We start from the raw sequence: 25529 nt of genomic DNA, 5'->3' as shown, positions 1-25529 counted from the left end.
CCCACATGCCGCGGAGCGGCTGGGCCCGTGAGCCATGGCCACTGAGCCTGCGTGTCCGGAGCCCGTGCTCAGCAACGGGAGAGGCCACAACAGTGAGAGGCCTGCCTGCATACCGCAAAAAAAAAAAAAGAAAGGTAGAGGACAAGGTGGAGCAGAAACATGCCATGTTCTTCTTTTTTTACAAATATGTTTATTGGAGTATAGTTGCTTTACAATGTTGTGTTTCTGCTGTACAGCAAAGTGAATCAGCTATATGTATACATATATCCCCTCTTTTTTAGGTTTCCTTCCCGTATAGGTCACCACAGAGCATTGAGTAGAGTTCCCTGTGCTTTACAGTAGGTTCTCATTAGTTATCTGTCTTATACATAGTATTGTATATATGCCAATCCCCATCTCCCAATTCATCCAACCCCCACCTTCCCTGCTTGGTATCCGTAAGTTTGTTCTCAACACCTGTGTCTCCCTTTGTATCCAGTTTTCTAGATTCCACATATAAGTGATATTATGCGATATTTGTTTTTCTCTTTCTGACTTACTTCACTCTGTATGACAGTCTCTAGGTCTATCCACTTCTCTGCAAATGGCACTATTTTGTTCCTTTTTATTGCCAAGTAATATTCCATTGTATATATGTACCACATCTTCTTTATCCATTCCTCTGTTGATGGACATTTAGGTTGCTTCCATGTCCTGGCTATTGTAAATAGTGCTGCAGTGAACATTGGAGTGCCTGTATATATATATATATAGATATATATATATATATCTATATATATATCTATATATATCTTTTAAAAATAAATTTATCCATTTATCCATCTATTTTGTGCGCAGGCTTTCTCTAGTTGTGGCGAGCGGGAGCTACTCTTCGTCGCAGTGTGCGGGCTTCTCATTGTCGTGGCCTCTCCTGTTGCAGAGCACAGGCTCTAGGCATGCAGGCTCAGTAGTTGTGGCTCACGGGCTTAGTTGCTCCGCGGCAAGTGGGCTCTTCCCGGACCAGGGCTCAAACCTGTGTCCCCTGCATTGGCAGGCGGATTCTTAACCACTGCGCCACCAGGGAAGCCCTGCAGTGCATGTATCTTTTTGACTTATGGTTTGCTCCAGGTATATGCCCAGGAGCGGGATTGCTGGGTCATAGCCATGTTCTTCTTAACTGCCATCTTGTCTTGCCTACCAGTTGGCTCCTCATTGAACAATTTTTTTTAAAGAACATCTCTTTCAAAGATTTCAGATTTCTGAAATATTTTCTTCTGTTTGTGACTTCTGCTTTCATTTGCCTCTACTCTTAAGCACACATTAAGAACAGAAAACGAGGGCTTCCCTGGTGGCGCAGTGGTTGCGCGTCCGCCTGCCGATGCAGGGGAACCGGGTTCGCGCCCCGGTCCGGGAAGATCCCACATGCCGCGGAGCGGCTGGGCCCGTGAGCCATGGCCGCTGAGCCTGCGCGTCCGGAGCCTGTGCTCCGCAACGGGAGAGGCCGCAGCAGAGGGACGCACGCATACCACAAAAAAAAAAAAAAAAAAAAGAACAGAAAACCACCCTGTAAATCTTAATCTTTGCTCTGGTTTGCTGCCAATGAATCATTTCTAGAATATCTGATGTAGAAAAATCTTAAATTTTAAGTAACTTAAGTGTTCCTAAGATTTTAGTTTTCTTTTACAAAGAAGGGAGACTCCTGAGCTTAGGACTGTGGGGTTAGTTGTCTCGTATGAACTCATGGTTAGTATTACAATTGGCCTGAAAGTCTAGCGGTCTGGCACGTCTTATTCTGTTAAAATCCATTGAAAAATCTCTTGACGCTTATAGTAGAAAATAAGTAGACGTCTAGATTTTCATCCTCTTTTCACCTAGTACATATATTTGCCAGTCAGAGCCTGACCAAAAGGAGAATGTGGAATGTTTGAAAAAATAATGTATGCTTTTGAAAAGATAAGACAGATACTGTCAGCAGAAGCTATGTACTCTGTGAAGGGCAAATTTAAAATTTTAGAGGAAATGTTACTATCCTTGTGTCTGTAAGAAACAGACATATTGACAAAAGTAACTATATACATAGGTATTGTATTTAAGCACTTCAGGAGAATAATTTTTAGATTAATTTGCTGAAGTATATCTATTCTCTGAAGAACTACAAATTTCATTTTTACTCATTTATAAATCAGTAGTTCATTAGTTCCTAAAATAACTGATTCTCTATAGAAGTGAAGCTGATATTGGGGTTTTTAGATTTTTCTTTTTCTCTAACGTTTATCATGTATCTTTAGTCTGTCTATAAATATATTTGTGTGAGGATTTTGTTAACTGATTTCACTGCCTCCTTAAGACATACCAATGTGGCACATTAAAAGTAACTTGGAAAGTTAGATCTGAACGGGCAGAAATCACCTTGAAGTAAGCTTTGTTTCTTTGTATAAATTTATCTCTGTTGCTGCTTCACATCATAGTGAGGTGGGATATTAATTTTAAAGATGATTTTATAGTTTGTGTTTGGTGATTCCTTCTAGTTCACTTTTCTCTTTTTTGTGTAATCTGTGAGGTGCATTAGGTCACTTGGTATGTTTTATTTTTAGTAGTCTCACAGTATTTTAAATCTTACATTTTACTTCTTTAACAAGTAGGAATCAAGGCCAGCAATCATTAAGGGTGAGGCTGTTCTGTTTCAAACTTGCTGCTCAAAAACCAAGGAGGTTGAGGAAGAAACCAAGATATCTTAGGTTCTTCTGCTTCTGTTTTCTATCTTAAGATTTAACACAGGTAGATTATTTTTTAGTTTTTAGTTTAATAAGTTTGTTTTTAACATGAGATACTTATAGCATGAGTGTATGTGTGTGTATGCCCCCATGCACGCAGTATGACATTGACTGCAGCAACGAAAAACAGAGTAACGTGGCTTGAACATAATAGACATTTATTTCTCTCACATGAAAACCTGAAAAGTGGTCCATGGTCTGTGTGGTTGGTCCATATTCATCAGGGACTCTATTTTGTTGCTCTGCCATCTTCAACAGGTAGCTTTTATCTTATGGTCTAAGATGGCTGCACCAGTTCTCACCATCATATCTTCTCTGCAACAGAAAAGAGGGACGATATGCTCCCTTTATGGGCACAACTTAGAACTTGCAGGCATTGCTTCTGCCCACACCATGCGCAGACCTTAGAAATATGACCGTAACCAGCAAGGGAGCTTGTGTACCGACCTAAAATATATTACTTTGGGACTTCCCTGGTGGCGCAGTGGTTAAAAATCCTCCTGACAATGCAGGGGATATGAGTTCGAGCCCTGGTCTGGGAAGATTCCTTGTCGCAGAGCAACTAAGCCCGTGCACCACATCTACTGAGCCTGCGCTCTAGAGCCCGTGAGCCACAACTGCTGAGCCTGCGTGCTGCAACTCCTGAAGCCTTCGCTCTAGAGCCTGTGCTCTGCAACAAGAGAAGCCACTGCAGTGAGAAGCCCGAGCACTGCAATGAAGAGTAGCCCCCACTCACAGCAACCAGAGAAAGCCGGCGCGCAGAAGACCCAACGCAGCCAAAAATAATTAAATTTAAAAAATATATTACTTTGTAAAATGGGAAGAATAGATACTGTAGAAAACTGGCCATTGCTACTAAAGTGTGTAATATTAAGTGCAGTGTTTTGTTAACATTGAATACTCGTCATTATCAATATTTACCAAAAGGAAAAAAGACCCGGGAATTCCCTGGCGGTCCAGAGGGCACGGGGTTCTATCCCTGGTCAGGAAAGTAAGATCCCCGCACAGCGAAGCCAAAAAAAAAAAAAAAGACCCACCTCTGTTATACAGCCATTGGGATCTATAAATCACCAGTCTTTGGTATCCCTGAAAAATATTTCCTTACAAATCTTCACGTGTAGAGAAGGATCTCCTAATTCTTAATTTAGGAAAGACTTTGTAAGGACGAATTGTTATTTAAAAAAAAAGCATATGGTTTAAAAACTGAATTCAGTAAAGATTAGAAAGTAAAAGTCCTTCTTCTAACTGGCTTTGAAATAAATATTTAGAGCTTTATTTTGTCATTATACAAAATTGCACCTGCATCATGTTTTTGTATCTTCAACATCTGTCTGTATCAGCAATGTAGATCTACCTCACTTTAAAAAATGTTATTTAACATTTATTTGGGGATTTTTTTAATTAAAAAGATTTTAAATTAGAGATTTACAGTGTTAGTTTTAGATGTATAGCAAAGTGATTCAGTTATACATATATATTCTTTTTCAGATTCTTTTCCATTATAGGTTTTTACAAGATATTGAATATAGTACCCTGTGTTATACAGTAGGTCCTTGTTGTTTATTTTATATACAGTAGTGTGTATCTGTTAATCTTTTTGGGGAATTTTTTTTGGGGGGGGTGAAGTTTTAAACAATGCTGTTAATATAGCTGTCACGTACTTCATTTGTGATTACATTTTTTTGTTAGTTGATTAATTATGGATCGTTCCCTGATCAAAACTAGGAGACTTATAAAGCCTCTTAGTTCGTTTTGTTCTTGCCTCAGAAATCTATAGCCTGGTCTTTCAGTGTTCCTGATTTTCTCTGAGAATACATACGCTGTTAGAAGTAAGAGGGTGTTGGCATGAAAAGCAAACAGAAAAATTGAGATGGTTTACAGCTATAGGGTCCATTGTTAAATTCAGAATGAAACATTAAAAAATCTGTTTTCTAGTTCTGGATCATTTTTGCATAATTCGTGTTAATTAGAATATTAGAATTTAATGGATTAGCTTGTATGTCAGTAAAGTATTAGAAGAGTTGGTATTTTTCACGTTATCTTAATGCTGTAACATTAAGGATGTGTGAAGTCACTTGCGCGTTTTTAAAACACATTCAGCGGGCTTCCCTGGTGGCGCAGTGGTTGCGCGTCCGCCTGCCGATGCAGGGGAGCCGGGTTCGCGCCCCGGTCTGGGCCTGCGCGTCCTGAGCCTGTGCTCCGCAACGGGAGAGACCACAGCAGAGGGAGGCCCGCATACCAAAAAAAAAAAAAACATTCAGCATGACGTTCTTGGTGGAAGATGGCAGGATACTTGTGAGGCGGTGCACTCCTGGTGTTTGGCCCCTGTGCCCCTTTTACCATTGGCATGAGGGTTCGCTCTACCACTGTTTTGAGTACTGGTCTTAAAACCAGATCGCTTTCCATTCTTCCCCATCTTTACCGTGTTGCCTCTCAAATTCAAGACACCTTATCTATCAAGCATGGAATTTTTTGAAATGGAAGCAGCGGTGCATGAAAAAGAAAGGGTGACTGGTAGAAATTGGTAAGAATTTGGAAAAGTACATAGAACAGTGGGTAGAAATGGGTATAATAGATTAGAGTTCTGGGACTCAGGAGAATCAGGTCTTGGCTCTATCACTTTGTAGTTTTATTACAAGTTACTTAAGCTTTCTGAGCCTCAGTTTTCTCATCTATAAAATGGAGACAGAAATAGGACCTAGTTGATCTGGTTGGAGTTGGGATTAAATACTGCATGTGGTAAAATGCTTGGCAGTATTTTTTAAGTATTATACAACTCTGTATACCCTTTATTTCTTTTCTTTATCCAATTCATCAAAACTTTGTGAGGCCACATTCACTGGAGCAGCTTTTCTCTCTATTCTGTTATCAAGCCTGCCCTGCCCCTGGAGTGGAAGTCAGGATTAGAAATCTGGGGGTTTGGCATATTTGTTCACTCAGCTAGGAACGCTGGAGAAGAATGATAGTTAACCTTTTACAGGGGAAACAGCATTTAGATCAGTGCTAACTCCACATTCTCAGACTTTTGAACAGTTTGCCACTCTGGTATCTATTCCTTAAGTGCTTTGCTGAGCCTCATTGAATGAAAGAAAAGGAAGTAAGAGAAAGGAAAATGTGACAGACAAAAAAACTTCACAGCATTTATAAACTTGGATTTTTAGTTAAAATACTAGGATTCTCTAACATGATCCTCCTCTTCTGACTTAGTCTCATATTTTCATATCCTGAAGCAACCTAAATCATGTCCCCTTTTTCCCTCCGCCTTTAGTTCTCCGCAGGTCACAAAGCCTGTCCTCACATACCACGTCCTCTCAGGAGGAGACAGATGCCAGCACTGTCACCGCCCCTCACCCATGGAGAGACTGGGCCTCAGGGAGATTGACTGCAGGAGCATCACTGCTCAGGCTGGAGACCAGATTCTAGGGGGTTTCTGGCCCTCTGATAGTCTCTTAGGCATTTTGTCTTTCAGAGTACTTTTCCATTGTTTTGGAAAGCGCTCCTTCAGGACCAGAGTCTCCGGTTTTATGGGCAGAGTTTAGTTTCAACAGAAAATCGTGAAAAATTACATTTTACATTTAGTTACACTCCAAGTCAACTAGGATGTCCTGTTAGAAGCAGGGCTCCAAGCCTTTTTAAAGAACAGTTTATCTTTCTTTTAAACAAATGGAGGTATTACAAGGGACACAGATGGAAGGCAGGTTGCCACATCAAAATAAATTAATGCATAGTTTCCTTCTCCCAAGTAACTTTCCTCTTAAAGTGAGGGGTGAGAGAATGGATTAAAATGACGAAACTTTAGATTGCTATGTTTAGTCGCTTTACAATCAAGAAGCGCAGTGACTAGCCAACATTCTAATATTTGTTTAAAAGTAGATGGCTTTAAAAGCCCTGGAGGTAGAATATTTAATCACTTGCATGCTAGCTCCTAAGAATTAATAATTAAGCCGTTCAGCATGAAATGGACTTGGAGATGGACTACTTTGGAAAGTCTATCAAGTAGACTTCCTTTCAGTCTGATGGAAACTCTGGATGGTTACAACTTGAGTTGTTTGCTTTTATTCCTTATACCCAGAACTAGACTTTGAGGAGAAGGGTAGGACAGACACCATGGGAGGTCACTTCTGGTAGGGGCTGGAAGGGTGTTACGCCCATACCTGTGGTGTTGGCTGGGAACTCCAGGTGGTGAACACATAGCAGCTTTTTTTTTTTTTTTTTTTGCGGTACACGGGCCTCTCACTGCTGTGGCCTCTCCCGTTGCGGAGCACAGGCTCCGGCCGCGCAGGCTCAGCGGCCATGGCTCACGGGCCCGGCCGCTCCGTGGCATGTGGGATCTTCCCGGACCGGGGCATGAACCCGCGTCCCCTGCATCGGCAGGCGGATTCTCAACCACTGCGCCACCAGGGAAGCCCCACATAGCAACTTTTGATAGTTTCCCTCCAACCAGCTCAGGCTTTCAGTCTCAGTTCCTGCCTTGGAACTCATGACACTGGAGTGGGAAGAAGTCATCACATAAAATGCTGCATAATATTTCCAGAGCAGCATGACTGTGAAAAAATAACTGGCATTCTAAAAGCTGGCATAGTCTCCTGTAGCAACATGGGTGAACGTAGCTATTAATTTATCGGTCATTTTTGGTTTTATTGGGTTTCCCATGGACGAAAAGTTAGGTTTTCCTTCAGTTTAAGAAAACATTCTTTAATAGTAGAGAAACTTCGGAGTAAAATTATTTTTCCTTAGCAATTTATGATGCTCACTGATGAAAGGCCAGATGTATTTCTTTAGTAAAAATCCTACCACATATATTGAAATGAGTAGAAAACATACAGTGAGCATGGTGACTAACCAGCATTTTAATATTTGTTTTAAAAGTAGACTGCTTTAAAAGCCCTGGAGGTAGAATATTTAATCATTTGCACGCCCTGAAATGTTCCAGCCCTGGGGTCTTGAACAGGCCCTGGGTGCTGCAATATAGGAGTCCTTTTGTTTTTCATAACCTGCTCTGTAGCAGAAGTAGGCAGACCAGCACATTTCACTGGCCTGGGCTTTTGAGGTCTTTAGATTCACACCTGCCATCCCAGTACCCTAAGCCTCAGAAGATTTCATTTTCATACCTCCCTAAGCTAATATCTAATAAACTTCTTGTATAAAATGATGTATATCAGGTATTACTGCAGCTATTGACACAGGGTCTGTACTCATGGGGCTTTGTTGATTAGGCAAGACTGAACTGTCTTTCATTATTTAGTGGGTGTTTTAATATAGGTCATGTGAAGGTTGTCAAGCAAAGCAAGAAGGCTTTGCACAGAAACTAAGTTGAGATTTTGATAGATACGGATTATCTCCCCCGACCCCCAAACAGTTTTCTCTTTGGAAGTAGCTCCCATTATTTCAGGATCTCTACAAGTATGAATGGGGTTAGTACCTTTTCTCAGGGAAAACTGTCATTTTACTGACGTTTTCCAGCAAGAAACAGTCTGTTAGTGACGGATATACTGATAAGAATGGAGAACAAGTGAGAAACTGGAGATTTTTGTGCAGTTGGGGGCTGATTTGATTTATGGGGACATTTAGCCCATTTGTTTTTAAAAATCAAATTAACTACAAATTGTTCCCATCTTCTAGGGAATGCAGAGAAGTCGGCAGCTAGGTGCAGTGTTGATTCAGGAATTGATATTGGCCTGGAACCACTATAAAGTGGTTGCTTCCAGTTTTCTTCTCCATCATTACTGTAGTTACAGTATTATTTCAAGCATCCTCAGAAAGATGGCACATCCCTAGAAAACAATTTTTACGGATGAAGCAGTGGTCAAAGGTGTTTAGTACTAGAATATAGGACTCATCATTCCCTGAAGTGGAATTTCCTCCATGTTCCTCTGCCTTCCTCCTCTGTGGGCTCCCTCAATGAGGCTGCATTCCTGTTTCTAAGAGATCCTCAGTACAAGTAGTATTATACTAAGTTCAGCGTCAGTTGAACTTCAATAAAAGGAAGGCAGTAATCAGAAATATATTTTACGGTCATCTTTGCTTAGTTATCATGAAAAATATGGGCATCCCAGCAGCTTTTTATCTCTATTCAGAGGTGGCCAAGAAACCCAGGTCCATCAAGTCCAGCCTGTAGGAAAGCAGGAAGGAATGAGTAATTCATGTTTGATGTGCAGAGATGGTTGTACCGGGCATTACCACTCAGAGAGAAGGCATCCAAACTGTAATTTTAAAATGTTAGATGTTAGAGGAGGAGAGGTGAAGAATCCTGAGGTTGGAATTGGATATTCCACACTGGCATTTGTTCAGACACTAGATGGAACAGATCATTGCATCCAGATTGATTAGCTCTCTCTGCCTCTACTGCCCCTCCCATAAGAATTTTTTTTCTTGTAGTTTATAGGATTGGTCCTTCTTTCATTTCTTTTGGTTTAGTACCTGTCGTTCTATCATCTTTGACCTCTGTAATGATGCCTGGGTGGTGGGGAAGAGTACCAAGTGATTCTTAGGCCTCAAATTCCCGCCCATGAATGAGATGTTTGTAGTATTTTCTGTTATGGAACGTGTACCGGGACAACTTGCTTCAGCATCAAACTATTTCTTTCTTTCTTTCTTATTTTTTTTTTTAACATCTTTATTGGAGTATAATTGCTTTACAATGGTGTGTTAGTTTCTGCTGTATAACAAAGTGAATCAGCTATACATATACATATATCCCCATATCTCCTCCCTCTTGTGTCTCGCTATCCCACCCTCCCTATCCCACCCCTCTAGGTGGTCACAGAGCACCGAGCTGATCTCCCTGTGCTATGCGGCTGCTTCCCACTAGCTATCGGTTTTACATTTGTCAAGCCATTTCTTTTTTTTATAAATTTATTTATTTTTATTTATTTATTTTTGCTGTGTTGGGTCTTCGTTTCTGTGCGAGGGCTTTCTCTAGTTGCGGCGAGCGGGGGCCACTCTTCATCGCGGTGCGCGGGCCTCTCACTATCACAGCCTCTCTTGTGGCGGAGCACAGGCTCCAGACGCGCAGGGTCAGTAGCTGTGGCTCACAGGCCTAGTTGCTCTGCGGCATGTGGGATCCTCCCAGACCAGGGCTCGAACCCGTGTCCCCTGCGTTAGCAGGCAGATTCTCAACCACTGCGCCACCAAGAAAGCCCTGTCAAGCCATTTCTTATCAGAGACTTGGGGGAGCTGATTCCTGACATTTATGTCTTATGAGGTATACTTATGCTATGTGTCTAAAAACTATTCTTAATAGTTTCTGTTAGCTAGTCAAAACTTCAAAACCTTTTCCTTTCTAAAATATCAATATCTACGAAGTTTAGAGCAAACTGTTGAGTACTGTTCTCACCGAGTATCTCATACTGCTTTGAAGTATGCTACCTGGCACAGATGTCTTCTTTCCCATATCCTGTAAATTCCTCAGAAAGACATACCAAACTTTATTCATCTTTGTGACCTCTATAGCAGTACTTCTCAGTGTGTGTTCTATGGGCTGCCTGTATCAGTATCATTTGGGACCCTATTTAAAAACGCACATTCCAGAGGCCCAGCCTTAATTAATCAGAATATCCAGGAATGGAGACCAAGAATCTTCATTTTACACAACCGTCATGTCCTCTCTGTGAACCTTACGCTCATTAAAGTTTGGGCAGTCGTTCCTGTAGAACCTTTTTCGTATGTTCTGTGGACCAGGCAACTAGTTAGAAATGCAGAATCTCAGGCCCTACAGTAGGTCAACTGAATCAGAATCTACATTTTAATAAATTCCTATGAGATAATATGCACACTCAAGTTTGAGCACACTGCTTTACAACTCCTTACAGGTAGTAAGCTCTCAGTAATTAATCACTGCCTACTGGTTCGTCAATCTGCTTCTCAGATATTCTCCTTTGGTAAAACAAAACAGCCACAACTTTCAGCTTTTCAGAAATTTTAGGGAGTGTCTCAGAAGAATTATTCTATTATTTTCAATAAAGAATTATAGTGAGAGTTCACTGTGTCACTAGTTTAAGCACAGACTTAGTGATCTCCTCCTAAATAAATGCAGAAGTACCTCATAAAATATAATCACAGATCTGTTTCTCACAGGAAAGGGTCTAATTCTCTGTGTGTGTGAGATTCACTCTGGGCCTGGCTCAAAGGCCTCTGCTCCCAGATCAGAAGTGAAGTCTTCCCAACAGACCCCCATGGCCCTTGGCAGTGAGGAGCTTTCAAGGCCACAACCTCATCTCAGTGGGAGTAAGCATAATTGAATATTGCTTTGTATGTTCTTTTAAAACTAGAAAACCTTTCTGTGGATGTGGTAACTTGTTATATCAGTGTTTGCCAAATGTGTCTGAACAGGAGAATCATCTGTGCTGCTTCTTAAAAGTTCAGACACCTAAACCTCATTCCAGATCAACTGGATCAATTTCTGGGGGAGAATTCTAGCAACCTATCTTTTAAGATACCCTGGACATCTTTGTAATCAGGCATATTTGAGAAACACTGAATTATCTGATCTTTCCCTCAGCAGAATACCTTTCTGATTATATTTTTTGTTGTCCCTTATGTTTTCTTGAACATATATTGCCCCAAGAGCAGTAAAGAAGGCAGCTCGGGATTGCCAGTTTAGAACTGAAATATGTATAACTAAGTACTGCATAATACTGTTTTTCAAGGACTTATAAATTAATGTTATTTCATACTACTTATGTTCCTTTGAAAATGTTATAAAAATGGCAAGTGTTTTGAAGATCTAAGATGGTGAAATGGTGAAGCACCATAAAATACTTGAGGGGTAGACGTGTGTGCACGGGGCTTGCTTAAACATGTATTTGTCGTCTCTTATCTCAGAACTCCTTTGCATTTAACTCTTGAATGTGCTTTAACCTAAGATAAACTTTTGTTATAATCACTATATTATTTAGAGGAATGACTTACGCTTTCTTTTTCTTGTCATTAAATTGTTCATGTGCTATCCTTTCTGAATTTTGCAGAAGAAAGCTGGTTCTTTCCCCTTGGAAAGGAACAAATTGTGTTGACCTCTAATTTAGGATTAGAGTAATTCTGGGTCTTGAGCATTAAAACAAAAATAAATTATCAAATACTTAATGGTACTCTCTTGGAAGTCACTGAATTTATTGGTTTGTGTAAATCCACTATTAGATAATGTTACTTAATTTGGGCTCTCAAATTCTTATACTTTATAAATCACGGGTTTAAATTATTGTTTTTGATGGATAGATAGAAAGGGAGTCTTCTTCTCTTACAATTAGGATCCTGACCATTTCTGTGAAATAATTTAAATACTATCCAGTTGTGGTTTTCCCCAAGTGAGTGTGTCATCTGTAAATGTCAGATCCAGAAGGAAACTTTGATCCCTTAACCTTAGGAAATTTAGATCCCTAATTCAAGACTATAGTGATGGGTGAATAAGGTAAGGTGCCTGCTTTCAAGGCATTTATAGTTTAATTGGAAAGGACTTAACTAAAGCCTGTGAAACAGATAGAGACAGAATAAGACATATGACCTTGTTACAAACAGTGCAACAGGAGTTCAGCGAAGAAGGAAGGAAATGGTGAAGCAGGCACGGAATGCTACTGCTTTGGAGAAGGAAGGAGACTTGATTGATTTGGGCTTCTAAGTCCAGAAGTGAGCCTTCTACCCAAGTAAAGAATAACTGTAAAAGAAGAGAAGAGGCTTTTAGTCAGGAACAAGCAGGGTATGATGGATGTTAAGACTGACTTAGTAGAGGCCAGGGAAGAAATGTTGCAGAAAAGGAAGGAATCATAATTATGAATATTTGAAGGCCAGAGGCTTGGGAATTTTGTTTTCATGTAGTTGGAAGAAACTGATGCATGTTATTAGCAGTGCTGATTGTGAGGTTAGAAAAACAGTAATTATGTTTATGTCTTTTATTCATTTCCAGAACCAAATGTGTGTGCATGTGTATGTGTATCTGATATTCTGTTTTTAACGTCTTTGAGCCATAAGATGGCATTGCAAATAAAATTTAAAATTTCTGTTAGTTTTAAATTTTATTATATTCTGATGAACCGGGACACTCTAGCACAGATTAAGACATTTGGAGAAAAAAAAAATGGTGCTTGTGCCAGCCTTTGCAGAGTCATCTGAGAGTTACGGGCCAATTGTCGAAGCACTGCTTACGCTTGGATAGTGTTAAAGGGATGAGGTTCCCTGGTTTCCTAGTACCTGGGACACATTTCACTCAGCAGAAAAGTGTATTGCATGTGATGTGTGGTGTTAACTGCACTGAAAAGGTTTTAAGTCATTGGCATATTGTAGCTCAGTGTTTTTTAGTTTTCTGATGACATTTTATATTCTGCTGTATAGAATGTATACATTAGGAGTGTCTTTCACGAGGTTCCAAATAAGTTATCCTTTAATGGCTGAGATGTGGCCGTTTGGAAGGCTGAGTGAGAAGTTTTGGCACCGCAGGACAGCACGATCTGGAAAGTTGCTCGTACCTTTATTTGGTCTTATTAGAACACAGACTTTGGCACGGTGAAAACTGTTTTGGCTGTGCGTATTTCAGCCTGTGTCCTGCCCAGAGCCTGGACGGCACTCCAGGTTCCAGGGAGATCACTGACAGGTCAAGTCATGTCCACTAGGAAAGATCCTTCACATGCCCCCAGGTTCTGACAATTTTGAGAATTCTTCCTCAATTGGAGAAGAACAGTTTTGGAACCTGCGTGAGCTGTTTGAAATTCACAAAATGGAAAATATAGAGCTGGTTTCTGGAAAGAGTACTGTTTTGTGTTCTTTACAGATATGTCATATTATAAATGCATATTTTCATTCACATGTTAAACCTTGAAAAGGAACTCTAAGAAGTTCCTGAAAGGCAGTGGAGGTAGTGTGGGCAACAGCATTTCACTCTGGAGATTCAGTATTAATAATGGAATATTTGTGTCTTAAGCGGTGTGTGCAGTTTGTTCAGTGGTCATGTTTTTTCCTTAATAACTATTGTTGAAAAACTGTTTTATGGGTAATTTTTCAAAGTATCTTTGGCTAAATGAAGTCCTAAGTTTGGGACTTGAATAATTTCATTCTTTAGGGTTCTTTTGCCCCGCCAGCTAAAAGTATTACCTGATAGCAGTTGAAGGGTTATATTTACTTATTTAACAAAAACTTACATAATGCTTACTGTGTGCCAGGTGCTTTTCTATATGCTTTACAGATATTCACGTATTTAGTCTTCTTTGCAACCCTATGGAGTAGGTGTTTTATTCTATCCCCCATTTTACCAGTGAGGAAACTGAGGCTCCAATTAGTTACTATGTTGTCCAAGACCATTTAGCTAATAATTGCGTCAGCTGGGGTTCAAATTCAGGCAGTCTGCCTGCAGAGTTTCTGGGCTTAAAACACTGTGTTCTACTAAGTCGCTCTTTCTCAGGAGGGAAAAAACCAATACAGATAGATTCAGTCATGACTGTTTTGCTGTCAGTTCATCAGATTCTTTGATCTATCAGTAACTCTGGAGCCCATTTACCTTGTTTTGTGCTAACAATTCTGCTGAATTCTTTAAATTTGTGGCTTCAGATGATATTCTCCTTTATTACTGTAAATAAAAACACAATTTAAAAAATATACTTGTAAAAACAATGAAATATATCTTCCAAGGGCTTGATTGAGAGGTTCTCAATGGCAAGAACTAGGTCTTCTTGACTGATGTCCTTTGACCCCAGTATGCTTTCACCAAAAGCCTTTCTTTTCCTTTCACTATACCTTTGGAGTTGGGATGGAACCTGGAGATGAACTATTCCACGCCTTCCTTTTATAAATAAGCAAACTGAGGCTCAGAGAGTTCATGCCCAAGCCCTCAACAGCTAGTTCTGAAGCAGAAATGTGACTTAAATTACTTGGCTCAATTTAGTGGTCTTTTCCTTCCATTACAGAAATTGAAAAGTTACAGTGCTGTGAGAACCCAGATAAAATATCTAATAAACTTTGAAACATTTTAGATCCATTTGGAAAGCATATATTATACTTTTATTAATCTCAGTTATTTCTCAACCTCAAACCTCATCATTTCTCTTCTGACATTTGTTATATCTTTCAGTACTTCCAGCCAACACATGCAGTCCTGCTTGTAAGTTATGCCAAGTGTTCTGAGACTGGCATCCCTTTACATAATTATACATACACATAAGTAATATATAAGCTTTATATTGACTTGATTGAAATGACTGCACAAATGGGAAATAGATATGATTATAGGTGGTTATCAAATCAAACAAATATGTATCACTAGAGAGGTAGTTCCTGTAGTAGGCTGGGAGATCATAAGTCATAGCCTAAGTATATAGAATATATTCTGGAATTGAAAATTCCTACCATTGGAAAAGCTAGGAGGTGATCCAAACTGAACATTGAAGTTTGCTCTTTTACTGGAAGAATGTGTTATAAGCACTGGGCTTTGCAGTAAACTAACTAGTTTATAAATTAGAGGAGGTAGCCAACCTAAAATAGATTGTATTTTAAAAATTTGTATTTCAGTCATGTGGCATTTTAAATGCAAACAAATATTGGCTGAAATTCTCATGTAGAAATAGGTTTAGAAAAATGGGTGGTTCTTAAGTTCACCTAAAGCCCTGTTAATACAAAATATAGCCTGCATATAATATATATCTGTGCTCTGTGGAAGTCTCTGTGACCCTCCCAAGTTTTTCACCTGGTAGTAGTTTAAAATATTTTAAATTTATACATTTGCAATTTTTATTTTCTATATCATATGAGATGAATTTTAATGAGGTATGGATAATAAAATAGAGTATAACTAAGATATGTAGTACAATAAAAGGTAGTGATTGAACAAATCAGGAAAATTATAAATTGAGTAAAATACCCTCTGTTTTAAAAAAAGTCACATTTGTTTCATTCTAATGTCTTTTACAGTACGGAATCTTATCAGTTAAAAATTTAATAGGAAAAAGACCAGTCTTCTTCTGATAGTACTTTAAAATAGAAATGCATGTGAATCCATAACCATATAGTTTCACTGGCTAGTTTTATCAACTGATGTAAGTCTCTTGACTGATGTTTATATAATTATTTATGTCAAAGTTTTAAAAAATACACACTTAAATTTGTTTAAACTTACTTTTAGATAATTGTAGGTTCACATACAGTTCTAAGAAGTAATACAGAGAAATCCTGTGTGCCCTTTGCCTGGTTTTCCCTAATGATAACATCTTATAAAACTATAGCACCATATCACAACCAAGAAATTGACAGTGATACAATCCACTCATTTTATTTAGATTTCCCCAGTTTTACATGTACGTGTTTTGTTCTATGCAGTTTTATCCCACGTGTATGTTTGTGTATCCACCACCACAGTTAAGATACGGAACAGTCCCATCACCACACGGATCCCTGTAATTGCCTTTATAATATACACCTTCCTCCTCACCCCTCACTCCCTCTTTGTCTCTGACTTCCACAGACTCACCGGTTTTCCATCTCTAGAATTTTGTCATTTCAAGAATGTTAAATGAATGGGATTGTGTAGTATGTAACCTTTAGGAATTGCTGTTTTTGTTGTTGTTGTTTTTTACTAAACAGAATTCCCTTGCGTTTCATCCAACTTATTTGTGTTAACAGTTTTTTATTGCTGAGTGGTATTCCATAGATACTGGTATACCACAGTTTGTTTAACCATTCCACCATTGGACGACATCTGGCTTATTTCCAGTTCTTGACTATTATGAATAAACCATCTGTGAATGCTTGTGTACAGGTATTTTTGTGTGAACATAAGTTTTTCTCTGGGATAATTGCCCAAGAATGCAATTACTAGATTATATGGTAATTGCACCTTTAGTTGGGAAAGAACTTGCCAAGCGATAATATTTTCTAAGGTGGTTGTACCTTTTTACATTCCCACCAGCAGTGTGAATGAGAGATTCGGTTTCCCCACATCCTCACCAGCACGGTCTTGTCATTATTTTTATGTCCTATGGGATGATACAGTCTGATATGAATATTAATCAAATGGATAATTTAATGAGTTATGGACATTAATCAATGTATAAGGTAGCTAACATTATCTCCAATAAAAAGTAATTAAATCGATCAAATGTTATGAAATTGAATAAAATGTACTTCTAATATACTTTGTATATTAATACTTAATCAAGAAGTTAGCTCCTACTTTTAATTTTACCGTTAAAGTAAGTAGGAAGAAGGCAGGTGTTACTATGTCCAAGTTTAAAGATTTTAGAGACTGATGATTTGCCTAATACCACTTCACAATTTGTTAACATTCTTTTTCCTTATTACTTTTCCTTTTCCTTACTACTTTTCTTTGATAGGAATGCTTGAACCTGTCAGACTTGATATTTTTTTAAATCTCAGAAATAGAATGAAAAGAGAACTTCCTGATGTGATGAAAGTTAAACAAGAAAGAAAGGAAGGAGAAAAGGAGTCTAGGAGGATGCATTAATAGCGGGAGGCTGGGCTGCTGGTCAGAATGGGATGTACTCATGGCCTTCTAAAGAGGAGAAAGAGGGTAGTGAAGGGACTTTGAGGCACACTATTGGGGTTCATAATTTGGACAGTACTTCTAGTTTAACTTGTTAGTTCCTTTTGCTCTGTAAACGTATTTTTATTTTCTCTCTTGTCCACTTTAAGCCTGTGTATAACAGTTGTGTGATAGTACTGTCAGTTGCAGCCTCTCTTAGACTTGCCTTTGGAGCAAGAAAATACATTTCCTTTTTGATTGTTGTAAGCCACCTTAATTAATATAGGTAACATTTTCTGAGCCCTTACTGTGAACCAGGCACTGAACTCTTTAGCTTATTTAATCATTGTGACAACTCTGTGTAAAGAATTACCCCCAAATTTAGCAGCTTAAAGAATGAACATTTATTATTTCAGTTTCTAAGGGTTAAGAATTTAGGATGCTTAGCTAGGTGCATCTAGTTCAGGATCTCTCATGAGGGTGGACTCGAAACATTTTTTTTCCCCTGTGCTGTACAGTAGGTCCTTGTCAGTTATCTATTCTAAATATACTAGTGTGTACATGTCCCAAACTCCCAATCTATTCCCCCCCACCCCCACCCTTTCCCCCTGGTAACCATAAGTTTGTTCTCTAAGTCTGTGAGTTTGTTTTGTAAGTTCATTTGTATCATTTTTTTAAGGTTCTGCACATAAGCGATATCATATGATATTTGTCTTTCTCTGTCTGACTTCGCTTAGTATGATAATCTCCAGGTCCATCCATGTTGCTGCAAATGGCATTATTTCATTCTTTTTAATGGCTGAGTAATATTCCATTGTATATATGTACCACATCTTCTTTATCCATTCATCTGTCGATGGACATTTAGGTTGCCTCCATGTCTTGGTGATTGTAAACAGCGAACAGTGAACATTGGGGTGCATGTATCCTTTTGAACCATGGTTTTCTCTGGATATATACTGTGTATATAGTGGTTGTACCAATTTATGTTCCCGCCAACAGTGTAGGAGGGTTCCCTTTTCTCCACATCTCCCGCGTTTATTGTTTGTAGACTTTTTGATGATGGCCATTCTGACTGGTGTTAGGTGATATCTCATTGTAGTTTTGATTTGCATTTGTCTAATACTTAGCGATGTTGAGCATCTTTTCACGTGCCTCCTGGCCATCTCTATGTCTTCTTTGGAGAAATGTCTGTTTAGGGCTTCTGCCCATTTTTTGATTGGGTTCTTTTTTTGTTTGTTTGTTTTTTGATATTGAGCTGCATGAGCTGTTTGCAAATTTTGGATATTAATCCCTTGTCAGTCCCATCCTTTGCAAATATTTTCTCCCATTCTGTGGATTGTCTTTGCATTTTGTTTATAGTTTCCTTTGCTGTGCAAAAGCTTTTGAGTTTAATTAGGTCCCATTTGTTTATTTTTGTCTTTATTTCCATTACCCTAGGAGACGGATCAAAAAAGATTTTGTTGTGATTTATGTCAAAGAGCGTTCTGCCTATGTTTTCTTCTGAGACTTTTATAGGATCTGGTCTTACATTTAGGTCTTTAATCCATTTTGAGTTTATTTTTGTGTATGCTGTTAAAGAATGTTCTAATTTCATTCTTTTACATGTAGCTGTCCAGTTTTCCCAGCACCATTTATTGAAGAGACTGTCTTTTCTCCATTGTGTAGTCTTGCCTCCTTTGTTGTAGATTAATTGACCCTATGTGCATGGGTTTATTTCTGGGCTTTCTATCCTGTTCCACTGATCTGTATGTCAGTTTTTATGCCAGTACCATACTCCTTTGATGAATGTAGCTTTGCAGTATAGTCTGAAGTCAGGGAACCTGATTCCTCCAGCTCTGTTTTTCTTTCTCAAGATTGCTTTGCCTAATCGGGGTCTTCTATATCTCCATTACAAATTTTAAGAATTTTTTTGGTTCTAGTTGTGTTAAAAAAAAAATATGCGGGCTTCCCTGGTGGAGCGGCTGGGCCCGTGAGCCATGGCCGCTGAGCCTGTGCGTCCAGAGCCTGTGCTCCTCAACGGGAGAGGCCACAACAGTGAGAGGCCCGTGTACCACCAAAAAAAAAAAAAAAAACAAAAAGCCATAGTAATTTGATAGGGATTGCATTGACTTTGTAGATTGCCTTGGGTAGTATAGTCATTTTGACAGTATTGATTCTTTGAATCCAAGAACATGGTATATCTTTCCATCTGTTTGTATCATCTTCTATTTCTTCCATCAGCATCTTATAGTTTTCAGTGTATAGGTCTTTTGCCTCCTTAGGTAAATTTATTCCTAGGTATTTTATTCTTTTTGATGTTCTGGTAAAGGGAATTGTTTCTTTAATTTCTATTTCTGAACTTTCATTGTTAGTGTATAAAAATGCAGTAGATTTCTGTGTATTAATTTTGTATCCTGCAACTTTACTGAATTCATTGATGAGCTCTAGTAGTTTTCTGGTAGCATCTTTAGAATTTTCTATGTATAGTATCATGTCATCTGCAGACAATGACAGTTTTACTTCTTCTTTTCCAATTTGGATTTCTTTTATTTCTTTTTCGTTTCTGACTGCCATGGCTAGGACTTCCAAAACTATGTTGAATAAACGTGGCAAGAGTGGACATCCTGTCTTGTTCCTGATCTTAGAGGAAATACTTTCAGCTTTTCACTGTTGAGCATGATGTTAGCTGTGGATTTGTCATATATGGCCTTTATTATGTTGAGGTATGTTCCCTCTGTGCCCACTTTCTGGAGAGTTTTTATCATAAATGGGTGTTGAATTTTGTCAAAAGCCTTTTCTGCATCTATTGAGATGATCATATGGTTTTTATTCTTCAATTTGTTGATGTGGTGTACCACACTGATTGATTTGCAGACAATGAAAAATCCTTGCACCACTGGGATAAATCCTACTTGACCGTGGTGTATGCTCCTTTTAGTGTGCTGTTGGATTCAGTTTGCTAGTATTTTGTTGAGGATTTTTGGGTCTGTGTTCATCAGTGATGTTGGCCTGTAATTTTCTGTTTTTGTGGTATCTTTGTCTGGTTTTGGTATCAGGGTGATGGTGGCCTCATAGGATGAGTTTGGGAGTGTTCCTTCCTCTGCAAGTTTTTGGAAGAGTTCCAGAAGGATAGGTGTTAACTCTTCTAAATGTTTGATAGAATTCACCTGTGAAACCATCAGGTTCTAGACTTCTATTTGTTGGAAGTTTTTAAATCACAGTTTCAATTTTAGTATTTGTGATTTGTCTGTTCATATTCTCTAGTTCTTCCTGGTTCAGTCTTGGGAGATTGTACCTTTCTAAGAATTTGTCCATTTCTTCTAGGTAGTCCACTTTATTGGCATATAGTTGCTTGTAGCAGTCTCTTATAATCCTTTGTATTTCTGTGGTGTCCGTTGTAACTTCTCCTTTTTCATTTCTCATTTTATTGATTGGAGCCCTCTTCCCAACCTGACCTTACACCTAGAGCAACAAGAGAAGGAAGAACAAATAAAACCTAAAGTTAGTAGAAGGAAAGAAATCATAAAAATTGGAGCAGAAATAAATGAAACAGAAACAAAGAAAACAATAGAAAAGTTCAATGAAACTAAAAGCTGGTTCTTTGAAAAGATAAACAAAATTGATAAACCTCAAGACATTTTTAGCTGGGGCTGCAGTCATCTGAAGACTTGGTTAGGGCTGGAAAATCTGCTTCCAAGACGACTTGCTTGTGTAGCTTTTGGTCCATCATCATGTAGCCCTCCCCATAGAGCTTCTTGGATATCCTCATGACATGGTACCTGGCTTCACCCATAGTGAATGATTCAAGAGAGTTTTCTACTGAAGAAGTCACAGTGCCTTTTTAAATTTATTTATATTTATTTTGGGCTGTGTTGGGTCCTCGTCTCTGTGCGAGGGCTCTCTCTAGTTGCGGCAAGCGGGAGCCACTCTTCATCGCGGTGTGCTGGCCTCTCACTGTCGCGGCCTCTCTTGTTGCGGAGCATAGGCTCCAGACGCGCAGGCTCAGCAGTTGTGGCTCACAGGTCTAGTTGCTCCGCGGCATGTGGGATCTTCCCAGACCAGGGCTTGAACCCGTGTCCCCTGCATTGGCAGGCAGACTCTCAACCACTGCGCCACCAGGGAAGCCCACAGTGCCTTTTTTTTACCCAGTTGCTAGAAGTCACACACTGTCAATTCGGCCATATTCTGTTCATTAGAAGCGAGTCACTAAGTGAAGCCCGTGCTGAAGGGGAAAGGAATTAAGTTCTACGTTATGAATGGAGGAGTGTCAGAGATTTTGTGGACATAATTTAAAACTGCCACACCTGGGTTACCAGTATTGTCTCGATTTTCCAGGTGAGGAAACTTGTGAATGGAGAAGTTAAGTGACTGGTCCAAGGTGCATAGCTAGTTTGGAGAAGTAGGGTTTAAATCTCAGCAGCCTGGCTCCATGTGACTCTTTTTCTTTGTCTTTCTTTCTTTTTGGGGGGGGGGTTGTTTCATTTTGTTTTTACTACATATGCTTTACTGCCTTGAGTACTTCATCTCTTGAGTACACATTAAAAAGTCACAGTGACTTCACTTCTTCATACTCATTCACATCTGGATCTTTATGGGTTACTTGCCTCTTTTATGCCTCACTCCTAGTCCTGTGACTTAATACTTAGATTCACTCATTTAGTTCATTCTGTAGATACTTAGCATCTACTGCTAAGTACTGGGATGCTCACCATTGTCGTGTGGGGAAGAACTTTGATTTTGAAGGTGTACTGACCTAGCAGCAAAGAATTTCAAGGTGTATATTGGGTAGTTTCCCATGACTGAACATTGGAAAGCAAACATTTTCCCCATAGCCTTTTAGTTTTGCAGTTCTCACAGCTTCTGTAGCTGTTAGAACTGTGGTGCATTGTGGGTGGTTATTTAGAATGCGTTGTGAGCTTAAAGTTGACAGTGGGATCAACTTCCTCAGATGGAGTTTGTCCACTACTGATATCAAAAGCAATAAATGCGTTAGACCCCTGGGCAGTGTTAGGACCATAATCTTGCCCCTGCTAATTTTTTCCAGTACTTCAAGTGACTATGAAGAACCCTGTGCTATCTGGGATAGTTTTCCTCTGCAGTTTGGGAGGAGCAAAATGAAGTGAAAAAAATTTTTTTTCCCCAAGAGATCTGCTCTGTAAAATGACGATCACAGTCACCCAAACTATGCCGAAAGAGAAAGAGAGGTCTTAGAATTTTGATAATATTTCTGTATATTCTTGTCTTATATGTCATTTTGTTAGGCCATGGAATAGTCTGTATTATGGGTAGCCCAAGGGATCTTTTTGACATACAATTTTAGGGTACACTATAGGATTAAAAAACCCTAAGGGTAACTGCACTTTGGAGCATCAGAATGCAAACTTCTGTTTATAATGTACTGGATAACGTATCCAATTAAAAATCTTCATGTTTTAACAGTGTAAGCAGTGCAGTGTAATTGGATAAAGAGTACGATTCCATGGGTTAACCAGTGTTAAAACAGAATAAGCCATCAAAAAATTGACTAAAGGAACTTAGAGAAGCCATGGTGGGGTGTTAAAGGGTAAAGCTTCCTGCCTTTATAAGGAACTTCTTGTTGAACTCGAAGGACTTGATAACCATATATTGTGTTTGACAGCACTCAGTGAATTTCTTAATAATGTGGTTAAGTTCTCACTTGCACACACACACACACACACACACACACACCTATATATATATATCTAGTTTCCTATCTAAGCTAATTCAGATCCTGAATTCCTAATTTGCCTCTGGTACCCACCTCTCTTTGTGTCTGACAGCACTAAGAAAATTTCTTAATGAGGTTAAGCGCTTATGTGTACAGACACATCTGCCTATATACTTGGGCAGTTTCAAACCCTAGAAATTCTTGATTTGTCTTATCCTTTTAAAAATATAACAGATGTGAGGAATGGCCTAGATTAGACTTTGGTTTTAAGAAGTCCTATCAAGGTGAGAGTTTGAGATCAACTGATTTTAAATTGATATTGGGTTGGACTGGGATAAGCTCCTCCAGAACGAAAGTAGAAGCATGGTGTACCTTGTGCTAACTTGTGGCCCAGTTCCCTGTCCATTTCCTGAGCCCTGCACATACGAGTTTATGAAACGTGGTGTTTCTCTTTCTTCCCTATGTTCTCCGTGAGTCTTCCTCCTTTCCCGCATAACTTAGTGGAAACTTTTTGATCACCTTGGCAAAGGGACCCTGGTTCCCATGGGCCCTAAATAAAGCTATCAATTTGGTTATACAGATAGGATATCCAACTGAATAGCCCTCGGGGCAAACACTAGTGGATCCCTCAAAACTAGGGAGGCGTGCATTGTGGGTAATTATGTGGCTTTTTTCTTTAGAAAGGATAGAACAATTATCCATTTAAAGCTAAAACAAAGCTGGGAGTCCATAACAACAGCATAGTGACCCTTTTATCCTATGGTTAGTCAGTCCTTGGTGTCTGTAGCAACCTGGCCTCCTGAACCAAAACATACTTTCTCAGGGCTAGAAAGGGAGCAAGTCTTTAAGTCCAGTAGGTGGCCACTGTCAGGAAAAAGGAACTTGACCACCTGTCCAATTTGAAGCCAATGCCAAGAAGAAACTGGAGCTTGACCAAAGGCTGGTCAGTTTCTGCTGAGCTGCAACCAGAATTAAATACCTGGCAGGCCATTTTAATGATTGTGGTAATCCATTTCTGTGGTGGCAAGATACGAATGGGAGGACTTCCCTGGTGGTGCAGTGGTTAAGAATCCGCCCGCTAATGCAGGGGACACGGGTTTGAGCCCTGGTCCGGGAAGATCCCACGTGCCGTGGAGCAACTAAGCCCGTGCGCCACAACTACTGAAGCCCGCGCACTAGAGCCCGTAGAGCCCGGTGGCAACACGAGAAGCCACCGCAATGAGAAACCCGCGCACCGCAGCGAAGAGTAGACCCTGCTCGCCGCAACTAGAGAAAGCCCGTGCACAGCAATGAAGACCCAATGCAGCCAAAAATAAACAAATGTATTTTTTAAAAAAAGATACGAATGGGAAATCGTAGCAGGCCAGCAAAGCCTTCTTTGGAACTGAGAGGACCAGCAGTCCTCAGCGTGGTTCAGTCTTGCAGTTTGGGTTTTCAGCTGGTGCTTATAGAATAAGCCAAGAACTAAATCTATTTACACTTTATTTAAACAGAATAAAATAATTTATTATTATTATTATTTAACCAGAGTGTAAAACTTACAGGGCTCTGGAACACACAGATCCCCTACCCCAGCCTCGTGTGTTTAAACAACCCAGCTCTGTGGGGCTTATACTGCCACAGATACGTGGAGCTGTTTTTAACTTCTCTGCCCCTGAAACCACGTTTATTTCATGGTCTCAGAAGAGATACGGCACTTCTTGGATGTTGGAAAGTGAGTGATTCCTCTGTTCTTGTCCTAGTGAGAAGTAGGTTGATCGCAAAGCAAGAGCACCCCCTTGACTGAAGCTAGGATGGATGCTTCTCCTCCTAGGGCCTTAGCTTAGAGCCACTAGTGCCCTTTCTTGGGTTAGATTTTATTTTTAGAGTAAGTACAAAGAATCACTCACTGATGGTCAGAATTGAAATGTGAAGCAAGTTATGTAAATGTATATTTCTACTAGCTCAAGTTTGTCCCTTTGGAGCAAGGACAGGCAGAAGATGAGAATTTCTAAGGCCAAAAGTGGATGGGAAGGACCCAAGGTTTATATTTTCAAAGAAAGGAGATCTATTTGGGCTTGTGTTTGTTCTTTTTTTTTTTTTTAAGAAATAGTTTATGCTTATAAATATTTAAATGCCAGAGGGTATAAACATATAAAATGAAAGTTCTTTGTAATCCCACCTTCCCTCCCCACTATTAACTTAATAGTTAATGCGGTATATATTCTTTTAGTACTTTTTTTTTTTTTTTTAACCTGAGCAGGTACTTAAGAACACTGAAAGAATAAGTGGGATTATGGGCAATTTCTTGTGTTTGCTTTTTTACTTAATAATCAGAAACCTTGCTCCATATCAGTAGATAAGGTTATCTACTCACCATTTAAAATGTGCAAGAGTTTGAGCATTTTCTCAAAACTTTTTGTGAATTACTTATTTACCTTTGAAATTGGACTTATTTAAGCAAACAAAAAGTACGTTTCAGTCGTCATTAGTAGAAATGTGAGTGATTTTACTGTTTCCCATGTACTGATCGTTCTCTCCTTGTTAATAGGTGCACAGTCCTGAATTTTCTGTGGTCTGTCTATGACTTTTTATGTCTGTGATTTTTATGCAATTTCAGTCTGTTTTTCATTTTTCTCCCTTGTTTTTTTGTCTCATTTCTCTTTTTCAT

General features: G+C 39.3%; 1 protein-coding gene across 4 annotated transcripts in view; it reads left to right on the top strand.

Annotated features, from left to right (window-relative positions):
- Positions 1–25529, top strand: part of RBPMS (RNA binding protein, mRNA processing factor) — a 196758-nt gene that overhangs the window by 47851 nt on the left and 123378 nt on the right. The gene's annotated exons all lie outside the window — the stretch shown is intronic.

This window comes from Physeter macrocephalus, chromosome 20, assembly GCF_002837175.3.
Source record: "Physeter macrocephalus isolate SW-GA chromosome 20, ASM283717v5, whole genome shotgun sequence".
Lineage (NCBI taxonomy): Eukaryota > Metazoa > Chordata > Mammalia > Artiodactyla > Physeteridae > Physeter > Physeter macrocephalus.
The sequence above is the reverse complement of the archived record's forward strand: the minus strand, read 5'-3'. Positions and strand labels throughout refer to the sequence as shown.